The 16,408-nt window shown below is 44.6% G+C and overlaps 1 protein-coding gene across 7 annotated transcripts in view; it reads left to right on the top strand.

The window, feature by feature from the left end:
- Positions 1 to 6,759: 6,759 nt before the first annotated feature.
- FAR1 (fatty acyl-CoA reductase 1) overlaps positions 6,760 to 16,408 on the top strand; it is a 1,197,112-nt gene continuing 1,187,463 nt past the window's right edge. For 3 of the 7 annotated variants that reach the window (XM_069623606.1, XM_069623605.1, XM_069623604.1), the window contains exon 1: positions 6,900 to 7,029. The gene's annotated coding sequence lies outside the window, so the exon portion shown is untranslated. Of the gene's footprint in view, positions 7,030 to 16,408 lie in introns of all 7 variants that reach the window. The other 4 variants (XM_069623609.1, XM_069623608.1, XM_069623607.1 and 1 more) reach the window with 3 other exon arrangements.

Genomic DNA, 16,408 nt, shown 5'->3' with positions numbered 1-16,408 from the left:
GAAGAGAAGGAAGGAAGCATGTGGGAGATAACATAGGCTGCAAAACTACAGTTGATGTTACCAGAATGGGAGCAGGGACAGCAGTCCTGATGGATCGATATTGGGTTTGTGGGCTTAAGGCCTACATGAAGCAGCCCAAGGACTGGGGAGGGACATGTTCTTTGGAGCTCATACATGTTCCAGCATTGGTGATTCCTCAGAGTGACCTGAACATCAGATAATTTCCAAAAGTAGATGCTCACTTGAGAAGGAGAAGACTGCATGAATTTCTCAATCAAACCAGAAGGGAGAACTACTTCTCAGCCAAATCAATAAACGCATATGAGGCCATTCCTCATGTGCATAGGTTGTTCAGCAAGACTGCTTCAATATTCACGCCTGATATCCAGACGATGGCCAATGCCAAATGGTTGCAAATTATCTGATGGGAGCTTTTGCAGACAATCAATACCACCATAAAGGGATTCAATGCTATCAAGGAAGAATTGAGGACCATACGATTGATGACCATGCAGAACAGATATGTCCTTGACATGATCACTGCAATGGAAGGAGCAGTGTGTGCCAACATCGGGCCATCATGCTGCATGTTCATACCTTCTCATGATGATGAAAATGGGACCTTGACAGAGGCCATAAGGTTGCTGAAGAACCTGCATAACAAGATGGAAGACGAGACAGAGGACATTGCAGGTGATAGTTGGTTTGCGTCCACATTCTCATGGATTCCACAGTGGATGGCAAACATCTTCAAGTTTCTTGGAGCAGTATTAGTGTTGGTGATGTTTGTATTCTGCGCAATAAGGTTAGTAATTACACAGTGTAAGAAGACAGCAAAGAAGGCAGTAGTAAGGAAGATCATGATCGATGTTGAATCAGGGTTTGGACCCAAAGAATTGACAGATGAAGATGTCACAAAATATGTAGAGGCCAGCATCGTAGCACCTGAGGGAACGAAGTTCCTGTATCTGAGAAATCATAAGAAGTATGCAGGGTGTTGGGTCCATTGCAATACGAATGGACAGTGCAGCTACATGACCTGGGGTCTGGATGAACATGTGAAATTGGCCAGCACCCTGAAGGGGGTGATGAAGATCTGGACTCTGAACAAGCACTTCTTCAAGAGAAAGTATCAAAATGTGGAAACTGGTGAAGAAGTGGTTGATGAATCGACCAGAGGGGGGGGGGGTGTTCAGGAGCAGCCGAATGCCTCTACAAGATGTTCCACCCCCTGTCACCTGCATGTTGGAAGCATGAAATTGTGCCATGCTTGACACCAACAGTTGTGACCATTCCGCTGAGAATATTCGAAAGAAGGTACCCTCTGAGAAAAAAGCCCTACCAAATGTATTCCCGAAGAGATGGCACTCTGAGGGAGGAACTCCCTGAAGAAATGTGAAAAGGAGCAAAAGAGGAACTAGTGACATCATGAAAGACGAGCGTGATGCACTAAGAACACTGGCTGGAGAAGATGCATGACCCTTATAGAAACTGATGATGAAGTTAAGAATCAAGTAAACTTTTATATGTGAAAAGAAGATTGCACGTGTGAAGAGCACTGCAGAAAATGCAAACCATTCAATGAATGTACAGATGCAGCAACGCAAGTAGACTAAGTGATCATATTCGCAGGCTACACATAGTGAATAGCCTGCAGGCGGAGCCAACATTATATAGAAGCTGGACATCGGTGTCAGGAATTTAGTAAGCTTAAACCCATGAAGAAGAAGAACCGAAAATTGTGTCACAGTAAGAATTAGCTGAGATCGCAGACTTGAATGGTGAAGCTGTCTGGCCTGGTGTCAAGGCTGAAGGCAGACAAGACTGGTTATCTATTCTTGAAAGAGGTGAACATGCGAGCTGAGCCATCCCTTGTTAAGGTGCTAAGAAAGAACACCATGTGTGCCAAGTTTTATTCATTTAAGACATTTAATTGCTGCAAAGTGACCTAAATAGTGGTCTCCTATCACGTGAGCAAGGATGGAAATAGAGTTGAGCATGAAGTCCTAGAAACGATGATAGTGCATGCGCCCACTCCCTTATATTCCCAGAGACAAGAATACTCTGCAAGGCCAAGTTCAAAGACAATCTTCATGGCAGAAGGCATGGGTGATGAGAGAAGTTGGGCTAATTGGGTGGGGAGGTAAAGTCATGTCCACCTCCTGGCACCTGGGTATGAGCTTACATGCTGCTAAATTAATAAAATGTTCCAGACATGGCACAAGCATGCCAACCAATTGTAGAGGGCCATATAACGGAGGGCCTTATTGTTTGAGAGCCAATGATATACTGTGTACTTAATAGTGTTGAAGATGACTTGCAATGGAGGTGGGCACAAGTTGTCCACCTGACAGTAGAGATCCAATCACAACCCAACCCAGTGTAGAAAGTATACTTAGATGTTCCCCTTATATGTCCAAACTGGCCTTGGCCGGAGAACCCTCCCGTGGCCCCTCCTCACCTCCTTCTGTCGAAGAACAGGTCACAGTCTCAGAAGATTCTCTTCTACGAGGCTTCCTTTCTTCCGGATTCTTCTTGCCCCTGGTTCTCGTGTAAATAAAGACAGGCTCCCCTGGAGGCCAGCTTGACAGGATTATATTACCTGACCAAAGGGAACACCAGAGAGCCCGCCTCCGGCACAGGGAAAAAGCTTCTTAGCACCAAAAAACCCTGTGGATGTTCTTGCTCTTCTGCCTTCTGGCTTAAGTTAGATTTCCCTTTCTTGGCAAGTGAAGATCCTGGGAGCTGGTAACACAGGAATCCAAATAGCTTCGTAGGAGAAAGTCCAAACCAAATTGAGAAGACCCTTTCAGAGGAGAAGGCAGACTGTGCAGTCCAATAGCAGGACCAGGTAAGTGAGGTCCTGGGATACGAATTACAGATATATGCGAGGCTCTATTTGCTGCGGAAAGGAGAAACAGATAGAATGTCGAATACCAGAGCTGAGTAAGAAAGTACAGGGATACAGAAAGAAGTAGATGGATACAGAATACCAGGGTGGCTTTAGAGCATGCAGGCGCACAGGATACCCCAGACGTCAACCGACCGTCCGAAAGAAAATAGGTCAACAGAAAGGCGGCCGCACCGGAAAAACAGAAAGAAAGGTGCGTGCTGGAAAGAGTAAGAAGCAAACTGAAAGGAACTCGAGTAGAAGTTCGAGTGATAGCACGGCAGCAGTAGGTTGAGAGCCAGAGAGAGAGAAAGTAAGGGACTAACCCTAAAAGAGGGGAAGAATGCTGGTAAACAGCAGAGGGCTACGAGAAAGCAGCAGCGGGTACCTAGAGGAAACGATACAATGTACAGCACTGAGCATTCCGACTGTTGTTATAGGAACATTGCATGCGTCGAGCGCTATATTGATATGAAAGCTAGACCGCACCTTCGGCTTTGAGAGAAGCGTTTCCCACCTCACTGTTTCTGTGCAGAATGGTATCCCATTCTCCACCTGTTCCACGTACGCCATGGCTGCAGCATGACAGTATCACAACCTCTCATAGGTTTTGCTTATTTACCACGTAGTATGATGTCACGTATGATGAATTTTTACTCTATTACTGTGATTTTTTATGAAATGTATGAGAGCTCAAGCAAACATCCCTTGATGTCCATTGTAACTCCCTGTTTTACACAATTGATAATAAAACAGAAAACTTTGTCATCTTCCAGAGTTGGTTCGATTATTTGGTGTTGGAGTTATTCTGCAACCCATCCCCAGCATGTGTGTTACCCAAAGGGCTCTAAGCTCACCTACGAGCAAAGGATACCCCTTTCTCTAGAAGCAAAGGTGGAACTGGAGTGGTGACTGCAACACATGGATGCCTGGAATGAAAGGGCAATATTTGGCTCATCCCCGGACCTAGTGATAGAATCTGATGCCAGCAGGTGAGGATGGGGAGCCAGATGTGGAGCCCTGTCGACAGGGGACAGATGTTCAGAAGAACTGAACCTCCACATAAACTGCCTGGAACGCCTAGCAGTTTCTTTTGCAGTAAAGTGTTGGACACAAGAGAGAGCCCGATGTTGTGTGCTCCTCAAGATAGACAACGTGTCAGCAGTCTGTTATATAAACAGACTGGGAGGCATGAAGTCAATAATGTTAGCATTGCTAGCAAAGGAATTCTGGCACCTCTGGCTGCCGAGAGAGATATCAGTGATGGCAGAATACTTACCAGGCCGTCAGAACAAGGTTGCCGACTGGAACTCCAGATTCCTCAGGGAGGCCAGCAATTGGGAGCTGGATGAGAGAGTATTTCAGAGGCTGATGACGAGAAGGGGAACAGACCTCTTTGCATCGGATTTTAACAGGCAAATTGCTTGTTTCTTCAGTTGGAGACCAGTCCCAGAGGCAGAAGCAAAATACGCATTCCTACAACAGTGGGGTCAAAGCACGGAATATGCCTTTCTTCCATTCGCAATGAATGCGAGGACACTGGCGCAGGTGAGGAGACAGCAAGTATCCATGGTGCTGATTATGTCAGATTGGAGGGGTCAAGCATGGTTTCCGGACCAGTTTGGGATGTCCCACAACAACCCAATAGCACTACCAAGGTTTCATCTAATAGTGAGGGACCCCACAGGGGGAGGTCATCCTCTGGTGAAGACAGGCAGCCTCAATTACATTGTGTGGGCAATTTCAGGGGATCCTGGGCTAGGCCAGGATTATCGGATGAGGCTGAACAAATTATCGAAGAGGCCTGGGCACCTGGGACCTGGAAAGCATATAGAACTGCTTGGCCAGGATGGCACAAATGGTGTGTGGAAAGGAACGTGCATTCCACTGGAAAAGATGTGGTACACGTAGCCAACTTTCTGGCTCAGTTAGCAGCTCAGGGCATGGCATATAGTACGATAAACACAGCTCGTTCAGCCATTTCGCCGGGACACCCGAGAATAGAAGGGATAACAGTGGGAGAACACCCTCTGATTTGCAGACTTTTGAAAGGGGTTAGAATAATTAGACCCCTAAGACAGAAATACGATCAAGTATGGGATGTGGATAAAGTCCGAGGAATGTTCACATCATGGTCAGATAACGATGAGCTGACCAGTAAGGCATTATCAGCCAAATTGGCTATGCTTCTATGCTTACTGGCGTGTAAGAGGTTATCTGACGTCAGAGTGCTAGAGATCAATAGGAAAACCTTATCTCTACACGTTCGATATCGTAAAAAGGACAAAAACGGTGTTGAGATCAATATCATATGAAACATTACCAGATAAATCCAAACTATGGCCAGTGCGATGCATTTCAGTTTACTAGTTCATTGCTAGGGAATTGCGACCTCCAGGATTGACTCAGTTATTCATAGTCATAAGGAAACCTTTCGGGCAGTGGCATCAGCTACACTAGCTAGATGGATCCGGTGGGTTATGTCACAAGCACAAGTAGATACAGACTGTTATGGAGCACATTCAGTGAGAGGAGCAATGGCCTCTAAGGCTTTTCAAGCAGGGGCCAGACTGGAAGACATTTTCAAGGCAGCAGCCTGGTTGAAAGAATCGACTTTTAAAATGTTTTATTTTAAGCCAGTGAAAAAAGTGGCAACGTTGGTGGTAGGCAAGCTTTGAAAAAGCATAATCCGAGCCTCCGTATTTTGACATAGAATTCAGATTTTCCATAAATACGTTAGAGAAAGTCATAATTCTATTAATGACACAGAGGCGAAAGGATTATCCCACTGAGTAATCAATGTCATGTGTTGTTAATAAGATGTTGTAATGTGAGCATAATGATGTTATGACGATATGTTTCAAAAAGTGAACTTTTCGGATTTTCTTGCACATGTCGATTACCCACCCTTGCGACAGAAGACTGAAATATGGTTTGTGTTTCAGGTTCTATGGTGGATAATAAAGCAATGGGATGATAGTTGTTGAAGAGCACCATTCTACAGCATCGACCAGTTGGGATGCTACAGTTCGGAAAGGATCAGAAAAAGAAAGAGGATTACATAAAATGGTGGACAGGATTTATATGGATGGACTGTGACTATTGGTGGGTAAAAGCCACATGCTGGAAAGACCAATAACATTAAAAACAACTTTAATCTCATGGGGATTGTAGTTTTCGCATTTGTATGTTATTGTTTTTGATGATGCTGCTCGAACAGTAAAGTTGAGAGAAAGCATAATCTGTCACCTCTGTGTCTTTGACTTTCTGTAAGATTTGTATGTGTGGAGCATCTGAATGAATCCTGATCTAAGTCAGGGAATACGTGGTAACCATAAGAAGTCAGATGTAGTACAGACATTAAAACAAATAGTTGTAGAATATCCGGCTCTTGTAAATATTTTACACAGTATTTGGGTCGTTTTCTATAAAGAGCTGATGAAGACACGGACTGCATGTGTGAAAGACTAAATGCGGCAAAGAGACCTTTGTTAACTACTGAGGTAATTAGAATGTTGAAAGAGATTGATCTCCTTGGTGATATATATGGATAATTTAAATAGTCGAATTTTAACTAGAATGTCTATTCTAGAAGTTGGAATGATGTGTTTCTTTTTTTCTTTTTCTATATATTTTGTATGTATTTGAGGAACTGGTTTTATTCGATTACATTGTTTTTTTTCATTGTATTGAATGTGCAATTGTGAAAAGTCAATTTTTGATCGTGTCACAATAATACAAAATATTTAAAAAACGTGATGACTGAGCTGAACTCCACGGAGTGCTATGTGCGAATGAAAACGTTTGCAGCAGTTTTTGCAGTAATTTGCCAATGTAGCAACCATAATGCTGTCAAACGCCGCTCGGCGAAGCAAGCCCAACGCTGCGCATGCGCGATCTAACAGGGGGAAACACGATCTGCACTGGGACCTGAATTTCTTGTAACACTGGCCTGAGCACGGCACCTCCCACCACCCAGCGGCACTACTTTCAGTTCTGGCAGCGCTGCGACGCATCGGCAATCCCACAGCCAGTGCGTTGTCTCACATCCCTTCGGCGGCTGTCAGGGCGCGTCTCCTACCTCACCCAGCGCCGGAATCGCAGTCCGCACAAAACCGCTGGTTGCCAGCATCTGAGTGGTAAGTACGTTCCCTTCTCGGAAAGAAAATGGCCAGGCCTCTGCCTGTACACACCGGCCTAACGGACACTCCGGTAGAGAATTAAGTAGGCAGCAAGCGATCCCTGGCTCCCGGGCAGGAGAGGGAGGAAGAAGGTGGCAGAGTGCAGTTTGACAGAATGTCTTCTCAATGGGCCTATATAATTAAATATTTATCTCCCTCAAGGGTTGTCAGTGCACCTATATCGCGTCTGACAATCTAAGTTTATAAAAAAAAAATCACATCACATCCTATCCTCAAAGGCGGGGGCCGAGGAAGCTATTGGCCCAGTTAGCAAGCCCCATCGCCTTTCGAGAACACGCTGGTGCTTTGCACTTCATATGTATTATTGCCAAGCTCGCCCTGCTTTTTACCCGCGTGTCTGGGTTAGGAAATAAAGGCTTAGTGCTGTAGAAGCTACATGGTATGTAAACCACTCGCAGACATACCTTGTTAAGTGAAATTCGTACATTTGAGGAAGGTGCGGAGAAAACAAACGGGCCTGTGTGGTATGCGGAGAAAGAGAAGGGCTTGGAGACTCCACGCAAAGAATTGCAAGACCCAAAGCAAAAAAATGAATAGAATACTCGGATATTGGAGGCTCTTAGCAGAGTAAAAGGAAAAAGCCAAAATAAAGGGTGCGGCTTAAGAGCCAAATATGGAGTGGCCATATGAGAGACACGCTAACACGAGGGAACATGTTTGTATTCGTTGTAACGTCGGTTTGCGTTTTTTATGTAACAGGATCTCATTAGCATCTTACTTATAAGCAGAAGTGACCGTCATTTCACGATATACAAGTATTCTAGTTGTGAGCAAGGTGCTGCATAGAATACCTACTCTTAACCAATGCTGGAAATGGGAAGAGGGGAGAATACTCATGGATCGCATTAGGGGGTGAGGAGATGGTGTGTGATGGGCCGGGGCCAGGTGTGGAGCCATGGCGCACACGTTACAGGCTTGTAAAAGGTGTAAAAAAAAAAAAACATGGCTGAAATAACAGTAATAACTTAAATCTGCATATCTTTACCCATATTTACCCATTTCTGGTCAGATAATTAAAACTGTGTTTTCTGTGTGTATATGCAGCTCCGTTTTCGTAGTTGAAGTGCATAAATGCAAATGTTTCCTCGAATATATATATATATATATATATATATATATATATTTTATTGTGAATTGGTTAAATTAACCTAACACAACAAAATCATACAAACATTATCTGTAAATGATCATAACATTAACAAGTGTTTCCAATCATATTTTTCAAATTCCAAATATTTATTAAAATATATCTCCTTCAACCTCAAAATGTAATATGTATACTGATACAAATATTAAAACAAATTAAAAAGATAACACACAAAATTAGTCATTACAGTACCCCAAAAATGCCTTGCTCCTGTAGGTTAGGTAACCGCAAGCTATCAAGCAAACCTTTGATCACTAATAAAGTGCTTTAGTACTACTTTGCTAATAAAGAGCTTAATGCTAATTTTACAAGGAAACAGTCTGAGTGGAGGATAGAAATCAGACATATTTAACAGCTAATCAAGCGCAGATTCATTTTGTATAGAAATGTTAGTACCAATATTGTCTGAGGTGTCTCGTGATCACTAGACCACCTGTCCCAAAGTTTTTCCCTTGCAAACATAACACATTATGTTTAAATCTACTAAACATTAGTAATCTTACATTTTTTGGAGTCGAAGTTAACCAGTAGGTGTTCCAGGGTTTGAATGTAATCCTTTTTGTTACATAGACCAAAATAGTTAGGAATAACGATATATTTGGATCTAATAGACTGGATTTCACATGTGGGTAACATATTTAATCTAAAACGCAGGAACTTCGCTTTTCGATAGGAGTTCGGACATTTTTGCAAATATCTAGGCAGGGAACCCAATAATTTATCACCTTTTTAAAGAAACTTTTGTAAAGTTTATAACGGCACATCTTCTCGATCATATAGATCCAGTCTCTCTGAAATTGAGCTTTTTTTAGTTGACATCAGAGTTTCCTTTAACATTTCTGCTGTTTGATCTGCTTCTCAGAATAGACTCACCCAAAGCCATAAAGTTGTTAATAGGCCTCAGGCTTTTGTCTTGTATACTATCTTTTAGGTCAATATAAAATGAAATGGGGGTGGGGGGTTTAATATATTTTTGTAAAATGAAAGTACTGTGCCATTTTTTACCACCCGGCCAATGAAGTTAAACCCAACTCGTATCTTAGGGCAATAATCGGTAGACAGTTCGGGAGAATAAGTGCTTTTTTCCTGACAATAGCTTCAATAATATCCCAATCCAATTTATCTTGCCAAGTGACAGCTCTTAGCCATAACAAAGGGTTGTGATCACTTTTATCCTGTAAAATTCGGTTGAGAACCTACAGTATTTACTGTTGATTCTCTTCATTTGTGCAGCATGCTGAGTTGCCTTGTCCGACTTGTAATTATTAGACCTTTATCTGCCATTGCATCCAAGTTAAACTCTAAATAGGCTATTTGTACTACTAGTGCGAAATCGAGATTTACCTATTTTCCAACTATAACCATAAGGTTTCCTCCGGGGTCTGGTTGGCCAAATAGGAGCAGAACTTCGCCCACGTGTCTTTTGGTCTGGATGTGCATGGCAATGTCTCAATATAAGCATCCTCGCAGTTCTGAGCCCATGTAAATTCGACTAACCATACCTTAGCCGCTGGTGCGTTCCTGTAAATCCACTTTTGCAATATACACCTTATAGCCATCATACATCCCATGTTCACGAACGGCCTGAGACGTTTGGTCGGGAATACAGACCATACTCCAAACAGTACGCCCATAGGAGAGTGTTCTATCGAGAATCCTATCTCCGACAATGTTTTCAGGACAACATCCAAAAAACCTGCAAGATGGGTGCAGCTCCAAAACATATGCGAATGATCAGCACTACAAGAGCAGACTCAGATAACTCCCCCCTACTGTATATTTTACCCAGTTCCGCAGACGTGCAGTAAAGTCTATTTAACAGTATGAATTGCATGAGTTTAAACTTGGAATTTAGGGATACATTAGTATACATTTACAGTATGTAAGCACATGTTTCTCCACTGGGCATCCAACAACTCTATACCCATATTCTCATCCCATGTGACCCTCGCCCGTGGGGACTGCCGTTGACAGTTTGTTCAGTATAATTTTATACAATGTAGAGCGAAGCCCACGACAATCTCTGGCATTCGCTATATTTCCTGGGTTCCCCTTCCCTCCCTTAGCCCACCCGCTTCCCGGTTTCCCTCTGCCCGCCTCCCAACACGCACACCCCATCCGGATTGGCCCACATACTCCACATCAAGGACACCCTAGGGCAGCCATCTGCCCGGCAGCCCTGCAGCGAAGTACCCCGACGCAAAGGATGGCCCCAAGATGTGTCTGCAGGTGTCAACAAACACCAACAGAAACTGTGAGTGGCGTGGGTGGGGAGTAGAGCAATCACTCTACTCCAGAAAACCCCTGCCACTCTATCTTACCTCCCAATAACGTAGAGTGCCATAATATTAGCATGTCCACACTTGGACAGAATTGTGAATACTAGCATGTCCACACTTAGACAGAATTGTGAATATTGGCCTGCGTTGCGTCTTGATGGGACTTTGAATGTTGGCATGTCCACACCTGGACAGAATTGTGAATATGGGCCTGCGTTGCATCTTGATGGGACTTTGAATGTTGGCATGTCCACACTCGGAAAGAATTGTGAGTGTTAGCATGCCCACACTTGGACGGAATTGTGAATATTGGCCTGTGTTGCATCTCATTAGGACTTCGAATGTTGGCATGTCCACACCTCGACGGAATTGTGAATATTGGCCTGCGTTGCATCTCATTAGGACTTCGAATGTTGGCATGTCCACACCTCGACGGAATTGTGAATATTGGCCTGCGTTGCATCTTGATAGGACTTTGAATATTAGCATGTCCACACTCGGACAGAATTGTGAATATTAGCATGTCCACACTTAGACGGTATTGTGAATATTAGCATGTCCACACTTAGAACTGTGAATATTAGCAGAAATGTGAATGTTGGCCTGCGTTGCATCTGGATGGGACTTTGAATGTTGGCGTGTCCACACTTGGACGAATTGTGAATGTTGGCATGGCCGCACTCGGACAGAGTTGTGAATGTTGGCCTGAGTTGCATCTGGATGGGACTTTGAATCTTGGCATGTCCACACCTGGACGGAGTTGTGAATATTGGCCTGCGTTGCTTCTGGATGGGACTCTGAATGTTAGCATGACCACACTTGGACAGAAAGGTGAATGTTGGCATGTCCACACTTAGACAGAATTGTGAATGTTGGGGCAGACTAGAGTACGCAGGGCGGACAGAGCGCGCAGGGCAGGCTGGAATGCTTGAGTGCATGGAGCGGACCGGAATGTATAGAGCAGACTATGGTGCATTGAGTGGATAGGAGTGCATGGAACGGACTGGAGCGCATAGAATTGCATGACGTGTATAGTATGGTCTGGAATGCAGATAACGTTTGAAAGAGCATATAACCCATCATATCACACCATCATGCTTACTCTCTCCTTTACATCACCACTCAACTAGAACACAGGGATACTATGACACCATTCGGTATAACTGTTCTCATATCAACATCCGCCGCTCACTCCACATCATTCTAAGTAAACGCTGCTGGTTACACACCCCCTAGCCAGGCGTTCTCCTCAGGCCTAACGCAGCCACATCCGGTCTGGATAAATCCTGCCAGAACCAACACATACTCCTGATCTCTCAACCACCACACCTACCGCTAAGAAGCAGCTTCTACACGAATACCGCACAAGCTGCACACATACCCGGTGCTCACACGCACCTTTTGATTCCCTCTACTCTCTCTACTGATCTGAACTTCGGTTCCCAAGGGCGTTCAACCTACCAGCGCCTTCAGACCATACCAATGGTATATAAGGCGCTATATAAATGCAAAATAACATAACAAAAATACCATAACATATACACCAGTTCTGCATGTTCCAGGGTTTCAGAGGGATATTTGGGTCACAATGTAGCAACTGCTGCACGTATCCTGTAATATCGCAACAGTTCCACGGCCATGCTCTTGTGTACATGTTGCCATGTTTGCGGAGTAATAAACTTCCCGTCTAGAAACAGGTCCGCCAATGCTCGATAGCCCAAACCTTCCCACTGTGTAATTAGCACCTTGTCCCATGTGGGCCCCAACCCTGGGAATTTCCACAACAGAAGCCACTTGTAATATGGATGTTTTACCCCCGTTTTAGCAAAAATAGAGCGCCAGGCAAACAGTGTTGTTGTCGCCGGGTCATATGGGCAGTCCTCTTTATATTTCCTGTCTAGGATTAGCTACCTAGGGTCTGTCCTCCCCGCTCCCAACCCCTCCAGCTTAACATGAGGCAGATGTGTTTCTTTGCCATACCCGCGAGCAGCGAACAGGGCCTGGGCTGCTAGCCAGTATATTTCAAGGTGCAGTGCTGCCCCCCCACCCCCTCTGCATATGGGAGCGTCATGTCTGACCACTTTTTACAGACCACACCCGCATGCCATAATAATTGCGCAAATGATCCATGCATCTTAGTGAAGAAGGGTTTACCAGGCCAGAGGGGGACATTAACAAATGTGTACAAGTTTGGGTAACGGGATCATCTTTACAGGGATCATCTTTACAGGGCCAATCTACCCGGCAGAGTAATTGGAGGCAACTTCCATGTACTCAATCTTTCCTTAATCCAGCATTCTAGAGCAGCATAATTATCCTGCGGGAGGGTAGTTCCCTCCCTAGACACCATTACCCCCAGGTATTTAATGCTGTTAGGGGCACAACGAAGGGGATAGTCCTCACATGGCTCCTTTTGTATGACTCGTCAAGGGAAACATTTCAGATTTAGTATAGTTTATTGTAAATCATGAAAATGTGCCAAATTGCAAAATATCCCGGATGATTGGATCGAGATACGTCTATGGGTTGCGGACATAGAATAAAACATGGTCTGCGTATAATGAAATTATTTCCGGAGCGCCGGAAGGCGCATACCACACTGCCTATGGCGATCGCGAACATGGTCCGCCAGCGGTTCAGTAGCTAAGGCGAACAAAATGGGGGATAGGGGACATCTCAGTGCCTCTCCCTAACATTAATTTAACAAGAACCCTGGCTAGGGGACAAGTGTATAATAATTTAATATAACAGCATCTCCGAGCCCAGACCCATTTTATCCAGCACTACGTACAGGTATTCCCTTGAGACCATGTCAAATGCTTTCTGGGCGTCAATGGTTACCGACACTGCTCAAGCCTAGCTAGGACATTAAATAGCCAGCAGATATTAAGAGATGTAGATCAGCCCAGAATGAAACCAGCTCGATCACAATTGATAATGTAGGGCATTGATGGGACCAGGTGGTTCGACAGTGCTTTTGCATACATTTGGTATCCACATTCATAAGTGAAAAACGCTAGATTTCCAGGTCTTGAGCAATATGGTTACAGTAGCCTCCTGCATAGATTCGGGCAGAAGAGAATTATTTAGCGACTCTTCCCAGACCTCAAGTAGATGGGGGGGGGGGGCCAATAGGACCCTGTATGCCAGATAAAATTCTGCTGTCAGCCCATCAGGGCCGGGTGTTTTATCCCCAGCAAAGTCACTCTTCCACAGTAAGTGGGGTGTTCAAACTTTCTCTGGCTTGTGTGCCCAACTGTATTAGCGGCACGGCCTCAAGCAGGGAATTTATGGCCTGAGAGTCGTGCTGAAGGTTGCTGTGTATAGCGAACCATAGAAGCTCCGGAAGACATCCAGTATGTCCTGATGCCTCCATTTGGTTACCCTTGCGCATCAAGGATGCTATCGACCTGGGTTCAGCCTTCACTACCCAAGCCAATGTCCTCCCGGGTCTCTCCCCTTCAATATATTTCCTGGGTACTATCGGCCGCCCAAAATAACGAACCTCCGTAAGGCATGGGCTCTGAATTGTTCCAGCTCAACACGGATTTGTGCTAGTATCTTAGGGTCTGGTGAGCGAGCATGTCGCGTCCCCAAGGCTTTAAGCCGAGATTCGCACAGCTGTTAGTCCCTCCTGATCATTTTAAGAACCCCAGCTTCCTTAGAATTCGTTATCCCTCTAATAAAGACTTTAAAACCCTGCCATCCTGTGCCCTGGGATGTATCCTCAGCTGTGTAACATGAAAAGAAGTTCTCAATGTCTGATCTAATATCGGCCTTAAAAACGATATGCTTCTGATTTAAACCTCCATGGCATGCCCAAGGCAGAGGACCTTAGACTCAAACTATTGGGTTGTGGTCAGACAATGTGCGTGGAAGAATATCGAAACTAGATACATTACTCTTGAGTGAGTTTGGTAATAAGAAAATGTCAATATGCGAGGCCATATCGTGTACCGAGGAGCAAAAAGTGTACTCCCGGTATTATGGATGCAGGAGATGCATGAGTCCATGTGAATTTTTTGGGCCACCCTAGATTGAGGTCTGGGTTCAGTGCCTGTTCTGTCTAATCCTTGGTCTAAAATCAGATTCATGTCACCTCCCCAAAGGATGGGGACCCCGATGTAGGTGGATGTTATCCTTATTATATCATCAAAGTATTCCAGAGTATCGATATTCAAGCAGTATGTGTTCACAAGTAAGAGTTGAATCCCTTCAAGGGATACAGAACATAATTGCATATTGCCCGCCCGGGTCTGTGTCTTTTTCTCAGTAAATGTCAATGATTTATGTAAGAGGGTCATAACCCCCTGTGATTGGGTGGAATATGAGGCAAAATATCTATTCCCGCTGCAGGGAGATGCTATACTGCGACGGGCATCAGTTTTAGCATGCGTTTCCTGTAACAAGAGAACATTGACTTTGTGTCTATTCTCGTAGGAAATTATTTTTCTGTTTTAGTAAAATTCCCAGGCCCCTATTTGTTCCAGTTCATCACAGTGACCCACATTATATCATAAGCTAACATATCTGTACCTAGCGCATAGTGTTGCTGCGTTTCACGTTGACTGCATTCGCATGTCCGCTTGCTAAGACATTTTTATGATTTTCAACCAACTTCCCCCTTAACAGCAAACCCCCCCCACCACTGCCCTCGCTGCCACCCCCCAGCCTGCAGTGTCATACAATCCCTCTCCCCAACCCCACTCAGATCACAACCTGCCCACAATGAACCTGTGAGCAAACCTACAAATACAAAACAATTGCAATGGGGCTAACTGTTGCCGCATCGGCACACACTTCTGGTTACCACTGAAACATTAGATACGGTGGTGGTATACTTTCAGGCAAGTGCTATACACACATGTGATTTATAGATCCAATAGCAAGTACGTATAGTGGGGACAGTCAACCCGGTAACTGGTTCTCAGGCGGGTCATTCCCTGATTTGCCAACCGGGATCTTGGATTCAATGAATTTTACCGCCTCTTCCAGGACTGTAAAGAATGAAAGTTTCCCCCGAAATTGACAACGGAGGCGCGTTGGAAACAACATTGCATAATGGATGTTTCATTCCCACAACATCTTCTTGACCCCAGTGAATAGTTGTCGTTCTTGTTTGACTACCACAGAAAAATCTAGATGATGAGAGCCTAATCACAATTCACCAGCTGAAGCAGTTGTCCCCGGTCACTGTAGCTCAACATTTTTGCAATTATTGGGTGCGGGAAATCACCATGTTTCGGTCTTGGGGTTAACTCTCCATGAGCTTGCTCCACAGCAAAGAATGGTGATAGTTGTGGGTTATCTAGGAGCGAGCTGAACAGCCTGCTCCATGCCCCCGGATAGAGAATCTTCAGGAACCCCAGCTATACGTATATTGCTTTTTCCCGACCGAGATTCCAGGACATCGCATTTATTTTGAACAAACTTCATATCTTTCGTTAGGGTGGCCACTGCCGTTTGAAGGTCTTCCTCGTTTTCCTCCGTCACCCCAATTCTTTCCTAAACTGCATTTATTCGCAATACTTCCTTTGCCAGTTGTGAATGCATAGAGGAGACATTTACTGTGATAATGTCTAGTTTTTCGTGAACCGCTGCAAATCCCCTGGCCATAGCTTCCATCATCTGCTTAAGGTAGGGGGATGTTGTATCTGTTGCTAACATATAGCGCACGTTGGGGAAGTGACACCGCCTCTGTCTCCCCACAAGGGCTTCTTTGGCAAATTTGGCCATGTCACCAGTGTTTTCCTTGCCTCCTGCCTCTTTGGTCATGACTGGCAAGTGTAAGAGTCTTGCAGAAGGGAACGTTTGATAGGCGCGGGTCACGAAGCCCACAGGTAGAGCAAAAATAAGTGTCAGAAGCAATTCACCCCTAAGATTGGCCACC

This window comes from Ambystoma mexicanum, chromosome 11 (assembly GCF_040938575.1).
Source record: "Ambystoma mexicanum isolate Mex_15411 chromosome 11, UKY_AmexF1_1, whole genome shotgun sequence".
NCBI classification, from domain to species: domain Eukaryota; kingdom Metazoa; phylum Chordata; class Amphibia; order Caudata; family Ambystomatidae; genus Ambystoma; species Ambystoma mexicanum.
The sequence above is the reverse complement of the archived record's forward strand: the minus strand, read 5'-3'. Positions and strand labels throughout refer to the sequence as shown.